Raw genomic sequence first — 9694 nt, 5'->3', positions numbered from 1 at the left:
AAGGAAGGAAGGAATGAAGGAAGGAAGGAAGGAAGGAAGGAGGAAGGAAGGAAGAAGGAAGGAAGGAAGAAGGAAGGAAGGAAGAAGGAAGGAAGGAAGGGAGGGAGGGAGGGAGGGAGGGAAGGAAGGAAAATTCAAACTGCTATATTCCAACAAAGTTGTATAAAAGCTGTTTCACATTTACGGTATACAGGCTTCAACTAATAAAGGTGGTATTTTGATGACTAAAAGGAGAATGTCTGGTTTCAAATTGGCAGACGAAATGGGAGCCAAAGCCCTGGAAAAAGAAATTGTTCTAAAACCCCTACCAGTACAAAATCTGAGGCTACTGCTATACCATAAACTTTACAACGATCTTGGTGATTCACTAACAGTTATTACGCTAAATTTGAGGGATGCATAATCTCAAGCCAACACACATAAATGAGACTTTTAATAATTAAAGCTGTCTACACTCTATTACCCAGAAGTACCATTTTTAAGATTGTTCCTATAAGAAAAGAATAAAGTGACAAAAAGTCATGTCAACAAAGTTCATAACAGTAGTCTTTATAACAAAAAAAAATCGGAACTAACTTTAATAACTAAAAGAAGAAGAAAAATATTTATCAATGCAACAGAATATAATGCAACTATTACAACCCTCAGCCTCAACTCTTAGGGTACTCTGATTTTACAATGAAACAGCAACTCATAGAATTCTTGCAAGGAGTATCTCATATATCATGATTGAAAATTGTGCAAAAATGGTAAAGAAGCAATAATAATATTAATGTTACCATTTGGTTTAACATTTGCTTTTTGTTTAACATTTTACTTTCCTCCCCTCCCATTATCTATATGAGAAAGATAATTTTCTTTAATTATATGACCTTTGTTCATTTTGTGCTAAAGTATCTATCTTAGGTACAAGAAATGATTTCAAGTCATTGTGATTACTAATGAGGATGACTATAACCTTCACTTTAATTACCTTCAAAAGAAAAATGAGCTTCCATTTCTAGAAGTATGGTGGACTAGATGTCTTCCTAACCACTAACTGAAAACATTAAAATGCTAAATAAAATACTAAAACTTCTTTTTTTATGGTAAAAATATGTACATATATTTAGAATTAGCCAGCTGGACTCAGTTTAGACAATCCCAATTTTGTTGGCAACATCCAAAGCATCATAATCAGGAGCCAGTTGAACATATGCCTTCTTCTCTCCATCAGGCCAAATCAGGGTGTTGACCTTGGCCACATCAATGTCATAGAGATTCTTAACAGCCTGTTAGATCTGGTGCATGTTGGCTTTAACATCTACAGTGAACACAAATGTGTTGTTGTCTTCTATCTTCTTCATGGCAGACTCCGTGGTCAGTGGAAACTTGATGATAGCATAGCGATCAAGCTTGTTTCTCCTGGGGGTGCTCTTCCGAGGATATCTGGGCTGCCCCTGGAGTCACAGTGTTTGGGGCTGCTGGAAGGTGGGTAACGTGCAGATCTTCTCTTTTTTTTTGTGGCTGTGGAAACCTTTCAACACTGCCTTCTTGGCCTTCAAAGCCATCGCTTTGGCTGCAGTTTTAGGAGGGTCAGGAGCTTCCTTCTTTGCTTTTGGCACCATCTCGTGAAAAGGGCTAAAACTTCCTTTTTAAATGCAACAAGAGCCAAGCAAGACATTAAGGAATATTCAGAAGTCAAAAACTAAGTGACTATGGAAACCCAGAAAGGTACATACCACACTGAAACCTGCTTTTCTCTTGAGGTTATATATCTAACTAAATGACCTTGACCTTAGATTTCCACAGCCTCCCAGGGATTGGGAGGGAGGAGAAAAAGACCAGGTCTTCTCAAGTTAGAAATCATAAGTGATTCTTCCAATAAAAATGGGATGACAAAATGTTACACCTTCTAAGTAATAGTATACTAAAAGTAATCACAACTCTCTTCCCCCAAACCCCTAAAGAGAACTTCAGGGAAACGGGTCTGACCTTAGTGTTGAATAGAAAGTGGGAAAAAACCTAAGTATTAATAACCACAACAGCTTTCTCCCTGTCTACATCCTAACTTCACACTACATAGGTGGTACAAGAAACCTCAAGTCAAGAATTTAGTTCTCAGACACATAATAGAATCAAATATAAATCTCTGCAATAACCTTCAAGTCAGGCCTTAAAGAATTCTCACTGTTCTAAGAAATAACAATTCACCATCATGAAAATTCACAAAATACACAAGAAAACAAGGTACTATGAGTAAGAACCAGCAGAAACAACAAAGAACAAAATCAAATATATGAAAACTTCAGACACTAAAGTACCAATCATAGAACATAAAATAAATATGTTAATGTCTTCAGTGAACCAAGAGAATTAAAACATGAGTTAAAAAAGGAAAAAATAAACTATTAAGTAAAAATTTGAAAAAGAACTAAATATATAATAATTGAAATTTAAAACTTAGTAAGTTCTATAGCAGATTAAAGGCAGCTAAAGAGAGAATTAGTGAACTGGAAGGTAGGGCTCAATTACCCAGAATAAAGCAGAAAGAGAAAAAGAGATAGAAAGTATAAAAGAAAGTTAAGTGACATAGAGCATTAAGCAAGAAAGTCTAAAACACATGTAATCAGATGACAGAAGGACAGAAGAGATAAAATGGGATGAGACAATAACTGAAGAAATAATGGCTGAGAACTCATCAACATTTATGAAAACAACAATCCGCAAACTTGTAAAGCCCAACAAGTCCCCAGTGGGAAAAATAAAAATAAAAATAAATTCATACCTACACATATCATAGTAATGGCAAAACACCAAAGACAAAATGATTTTAAATGCAACTAGAGAGAAAAGTCATGTTACCTTTAAAGGAAAAACAATGAACTGATAGCCAAATTTTCAACAACTGAAACCAGAAGACAAAGAACATTATATATTGACTCTGGTAACAGAAAATAATTATTAATCTAGAATTATTCAAGAAAAATATCTTTAGAGACCAAGGGGAAAATTAATATAATTCAGTAGAGGGAAAGGAAATTGAGAAAGTTTACTACCAACAAATTCTCATTAAAGAAAATTCTATGAGCACTTCAGGCAGAAGGAAAGTAATCTCAGGTGGAAAGTCTGACATGCAAAGAAAATTGTAGATATGTCATCAGAGTGAACAGACAACCTACAAAATGGTAGAAAATTTTTGCAATCTATCCATCTGACAAAGGTCTAATAGGCAGAGTCTACAAGGAATTTAAACAAATTTACAAGAAAAAAACAACCCCATTATAAAGTGGGCAAAGGACATGACAGACACTTCTCAAAAGAAGACATACATTCAGTCAAGAAACATATGCAAAAAAGCTCAACATCACTGATCATTAGAGAAATGCAAATCAAAACCATGATGAGATACCATCTCATGTCAGTCATAATGGCTATTATTAAAAAGTCAAAAAACAACAGATACTGCCAAGGGGATGGAGAAAAAGGAATATATATATATAGAGAGAGATGGAGTCTTGCTCTGTTGCTCAGGCTAGAGTGTAGTGGCATGATCTTGGCTCACTGCAACCTCTGCCTCCCGGGTTCAAATGATTCTCCTGTCTCAGCCTCCCATGTAGGTGGGATTACAGGCGTCCACCACCACATCAGGCTAATTTTTGTATTTTTAGTAGAGATAAGGTTTTGCCACGTTGGCCAAGCTGATCTCGAACTCCTGACCTCAGGTGATCTCCCTGCCTTGGCCTCCCAAAGTGCTGGGATTACAAGCATGAGCAACCACCCCTGGCAGAAAAAGGAACACTTTTACACTGTTGGTAGAAGTATAAATTAGTTCGACCATTGTGGAAGACAGTATGGCAATTCCTCAAAGGCCTAGAGGCAGAAATACCATTCAACTCAACAATCCCACTATTGGATGTATACTCAATGGAATATAAAGCATTCTGTTATAAAGATACATGGACACATATGTTCATTGCAGCACTATTCACAATAGCAAAGACATGGAATCAGCCTAAATCCCCATCAATAATAGGCTGGATAAAGAAAATGTGGTACATATACACCATGGAATACTATGCAGTCATAAAAAAGAACAAAATCATGTCCTTTTCAGGGACATGAATGGAGCTGGAAGCCATTATCCTCAGCAAACTGACACAGGAACAGAAAACCAAATACCACATGTTCTCACTTATAAGTGGGAGGTGAATGACAAGAAAACATGGATACAAGGGGGAGAAGAACAACACATACTGAGGCCTATTGGAGGGTAGAGGGTGGGAGGTGGGAGAGCATCAGGAAAAACAGCTAATGGATGCTGGGCTTAATACCTAGGTGATGGGATGATCTGTACAGCAAACCACTATGGCACATGTTTACCTATGTAACAAACATGAACATCCTGCACATGTATCCCTGAACTTAAAAGTTGGAAATGAAAAAAGGGATAAAAAATGCTGTAAAAAGAAAAAAATGTAGGTATGTGATAGAATGAAAACAAAACACTGATTCTTATAAAATAAAAATGATACAGTTTTGTGGAGATAAACAAAAATGATAAAATTATATTATATAACAATAACATAATAACATATAAGACAGAGTATGTAAGCCAGGAGTGGTATCATTAGAATTAAAATGTTCTAAGATTCAACATAGTACTGGAAGTCCTAGCCAGAACAATCAGACAAGAGAAATAAATAAAAGACATCTAAATGGAAAAAAGAAGTCATTGGCAGATGGGAGGCAGGACTAGATTTCAGCTCCAACTCGGATGAAAAGAGCAGCATGTGAATCTCGCATCATGAATTTTTGCTCCAGAATGACTGCAGGAATGAATCAGGAAACCTGAGAGGACCCACAGACCCCTGAAGGAAGTGGATTGCATTTGCAGGACTCAGGAGACACCCCAAATACTGTGCTGATATTCATGGCTGAGAGACCCACAGACAGTTCACATCACAGTACTCTGTGCAGACAACCCCCACTACCAGCCCAAAGCCTGGTAGACTTGCTGGGTGGCTAGATCCAGAAGAGAGATAACAATCACTATATCTCAGCTCTCAGGAATCCACATCCTTAGGAAAAGGGGGAGAGTACTACATCAAGGGAACACTCCATGGGACAAAAGAATCTGAGTAACAGTGTTCAGCCCTAGACTTTCCCTCTGACAGAGCCTACCCAAATGAGAAGGAACTAGAAAACCAACTCTGGTAATATGACAAAACAAGGTTCTTTAACACCTCTAAAAAATCACACTAGCTCACTAGCAATGGATCCATTCAGCTAAGAAGAAATCCCTGATTTAACCGGAAAAGAATTTAGGAGGTTAGTTACCAAGCTAATCAGGGAGGCACCAGAAAAAGGCAAAGTCCAATGTAAGGAAATCCGAAAAATGATACAAGTGAAGGAAGAAGTATTCAAGGAAATAGATAGCATAAATTTAAAAAAATCAAAACTTCAGGAAACAATGGACACACTTAGAGAATTGCAAAATGCTCTGGAAAGTCTCAGCAATAGAATTGAACAAGTGAAAGAAGGAAACTCAAAGCTTGAAGAGAAGTTCTTTGAATTAACCCAATCCAACAAAGACAAAGAAAAATGAGTAAGAAAATGCCTCCAAGAAGTCTGGGATTATGTTAAACGACCGTACCGAAGAATTATCGGTGTTCCTGAGGAAGAAGAGAATTCTAAAAGTTTGGAAAACATATTTGGGAGAATAATTGAGGAAAGCTTTCCTTGCTTTGCTAGAGACCTAGACATCCAAATACAAGAAGTACAAAGAACACTTGGGAAATTGATCACAAAAAGATCATCACCTAGGCACACTGACATCAGATTATCTAAAGTTAAGATGAAGAAAAAAATCTTAAGAGCTGTGAGACAAAAGCACCAGGTAACCCATACAGAAAAACATATCAGATTAACAGCACATTTCTCAGCAGAAACACCAAAAGCTAAACAGGACTGGAGCTCTATCTTCAGCCTCCTCAAACAAAACAACAGCCAAGAATTTTGTACCCAGTGAAATTAAACTTTGTAAGTGAAGGAAAGATAGTCTTTTTCAGACAAATGCTGAGAGAATTTGCCACTACCAGGCCACCACTACAAGAACTGCTAAAAGGAGCTCTAAATCTTGAAACAAATCCTGGAAACACATCAAAACAGAACTTCTTTAAAGCATAAATCTCATAGGACCTATGAAACAAAACTACAATTTAAAAAACAAAAACAAAAAATCAAGGTATACAGGCAAGGAATAGCACAATGAATGGAATGGTACCTCACATCTCAATACTAATGTTGTATGTAAATGGCCTAAATGCTCCACTTAAAAGATACAGAATGGCAAAATGGATAAGAAGTCACCAACCATCTGCTGACTTCAAGAGACTCACCTAACACAAAAGGACTCACACAAACTTAAGTTAAAGGAGTATAAAAAGACATTTCAGGCAAAGGGACAATGAAAGCAAATAGGGGTAGCTGTTCTTATATCAGACGTAACAAACTTTAAAGCAACAGCAGTTAAAAAAGACAGAGAGACATTATATAACAACAAAAGGCTTGTCCAACAGGAAAATATCACAATTCTAAATATATATGCACCTAACACTGGAGCTCCCAAACTTATAAAATAATTACTAATAGACCTAAGAAATGAGATAGACAGCAACACAATAATAGTGGGAGACTTTGATACTCCACTGACAGCACTAGACAGGTCATCAAGACAGAAAGTCAACAAAGAAACAATGGATTTAAACTATACCTTGGAACAAATTGACTTGACAGATATATACAGAACTTTCCATCCAACAACTGCAGAATATACATTCTATTCAACAGTGCATGGAACTTTCTCCAGGAAAGACCATGTGATAGGCCACAAATATGATTTAGAAAATCGAAATTGGATAGATTTAAGAAAATCAAAATTGTAACAAGCAATCTCTCAGACCACAGTGGAATAAAACTGGAAATCAACTCCAAAAAGAACCTTCAAAACCATGCAAATCCATGGAAATTAAATAACCTGCTCCTGAATGATCACTGGGTGAAAAATGAAATCAAAATGGAAATTAAAGAGTTCTTCAAACTGAACGACAATAGTGACACAACCTATCAAAACCTCTGGGACACAGCAAAGGCAGTGCTAAGAGGAAAGTTCATAGCCCTAAATGCCTACATCAAAAAGTCTGAAAGAGCACAAACAGACAATCTAAGGTCACACCTCAAGGAACTAGAGAAACAAGAACAAATCAAACCCAAACCCAGCAGAAGAAAGGAAATAACCAAGATCAAAACAGAACTAAATGAATTTAAAAAAAAAATACAAAAGATAAATCAGCTTCTTTGAGAAAACACCAAATGGCGGATGACGCCGATGCAATGCAGGGGCAGGCGGGGCTGGAGGCCCCAGGGGCCCTGGGATAGGGAACCGCGGTGGGTTCCTGGGAGGCTTTGGCAGTAGCATCCAGGGCCAGGGTCACAGCCACGGAGCTTGCGGAGGCAAGGTGAGGACAAGGAGTGGATGCCCGTCACCAAGCCGTCTGGTCAAGGACATGAAGATGAAATCCCTGGAGAGCTATGTCTTCTCCCTGCCCATCAAGGAGTCTGAGATCATTGACTTTTTCCTGGGGGCCTCTCTCAAGGATGAGGTTTTGAAGGTTATGCCAGTGCAGAAGCAGACCCATGCTGGCCACAGCACCAGGTTCAAAGCGTTTGTTGCCATGGGGGACTACAATGGCCACGACGGTTTGTGTATTAAGTGCTCCAAGAAGGTGGTCACTGCCATCCTTGGGGCCATGATCCTGGCCAAGCACTCCATTGTCCCTGTGCACATAGGCTACTGGGGGAACAAGATTGGAAAGCCCCATGCCATCCCTTGCAAGGTGACAGGCCGCTGCAGCTCTGTGCTGGTGACTTTATCCCTGTGCCCAGGGGCACTGGCATCATCTCAGCCCCTGTGCGCAAGAAGTTGCTGATGATGCCTGGTATTGATGACTACTACACCTCAGCCAGGGACTGCATTGCCACCCTGGGCAACTTAGGCAAGGCCACCTTTGATGCCATCTCAGACCTAAAGCTACTTGACCCCTGACCTCTAGAAGGAGACTGTATTCACCAAGTCTCCCTATAAGGAATTCACTGACCACCTCGTCAAGACCCACGCTAGAGTTTCCGTGCAGAGGACCCAAGCTCCAGCTATGGCTACAACATAGGGTTTTTATACAAGAAAAATAAAGTGAATGAAGCCTGAAAAAAAAAAAAAAAAGATAAATCAAACACAAAGCTGGTTCTTTGAGATGATAAATAAAATTGACAGACCATTAGCAAGATTAACCAAGAAAAGAAGAAAGAAAATCCAAATAAGCTCAGTAAGAAATGAAATGGGAGATATTACAGGTGACACCACAGAAATGCAAAAGATGACTCAAGGCTACTATGAACACCTTTACACACATAAACTAGAAAACCTAGAAAAGATGGATAAATTCTTGAAAAGATTCAACCCTCTTAGCTTAATTTAAATCGGGAAGAATTAGATACACTGAACAGACCAATAACAAGCAGTGAGATTGAAATGGTAATTTAAAAATTACCAACAAAAAAAAGTCCAGGACCAGACGGATTCACAGTAAAATTCTACTAGACGTTCAAAGAAGATTTGATACCAATCATATTGACACTATTCCACAAGATAGAGAAAGAGGGATCCCTCCCTAAATCATTCTATGAAGCCAGTATCACCCTAATACCAAAACCAGGAATGGACATAACCAAAAGTGAAAACTAGAGACCAATAGCCCTGATGCACATAGATGCTAAAATACTAGCTAACCGAATCCAACAACATATCAAAAAGATAATCCACCATGATCAAGTGGGTTTCATACCAATGATGCAGGGATGGTTTAACATACACAGGTCAATAAATGTGATACACCACATAAACAGAATTAAAATCAAAAATCACATGATCATCTCAATAGATGCAGAAAAAGTATTCAACAAAATCAGCATCTCTTTATGATTAAAACTCTCAGCAAAATCGGCATACAAGGGTCGTATCTCAATATAATAAAAGTCATCTATGACAGACCCACAGCCAACATAATACTGAATGGGGAAAAGTTGAAAGCATTCCCTCTGAGAACTGGAACAAGACAGGGAAGCCTACTCTCACTACTCTTCTTCATCATAGTACTGGAAGTCCTAGCCAGAGCAACCAGACAAGAGAAAAAAATAAAGGGCATCCAAATCAGTAAAGAGGAAGTCAAGCTATCGCTGTTTGCTGATGATATGACCATTTATGTAGAAAACCCTAAAGACTCCTCCAGAAAGCTCCTAGAACTGATAAAAGAATTCAGCAAAGTTTCTAGATACAAATTACTGTATACAAATCAGTAGCTCTTCTGTACACCGATGGTGACCAAGCTGAGAATCAAATCAAGAACTCAACCCCTTTTACAATAGCTGAAAGAAAGAAAAAAAAAACCATTTAGGAATATACCTAATCAGGGAGGTGAAAGATCTCTACAAGGAAAACTACAAAACACTGCTGAAAGAAATCATAGATGCCACAAACAAATGGAAACACATTACATGCTCATGGATGGGTAAAATCAATATTATGAAAATGACCATACTGCCAAAAGCAATCTACAAATTCAGTGCAATTCCCATAAAAATACCACCATCATTCCTC

General features: G+C 38.1%; 1 pseudogene; it reads left to right on the top strand.

Moving 5' to 3' along the window:
* The first annotated feature begins 7353 nt into the window (after positions 1 to 7353).
* Positions 7354 to 8207, top strand: LOC105551138 (annotated as a pseudogene).
* The last annotated feature ends 1487 nt before the right edge of the window (positions 8208 to 9694 follow it).

This window comes from Mandrillus leucophaeus, unplaced genomic scaffold (genome assembly GCF_000951045.1).
Source record: "Mandrillus leucophaeus isolate KB7577 unplaced genomic scaffold, Mleu.le_1.0 Scaffold114, whole genome shotgun sequence".
Classification (NCBI taxonomy): Eukaryota; Metazoa; Chordata; class Mammalia; order Primates; family Cercopithecidae; genus Mandrillus; species Mandrillus leucophaeus.
Note: the sequence above shows the minus strand (reverse complement) of the source record. Positions and strands in the feature narration are given on the sequence as shown.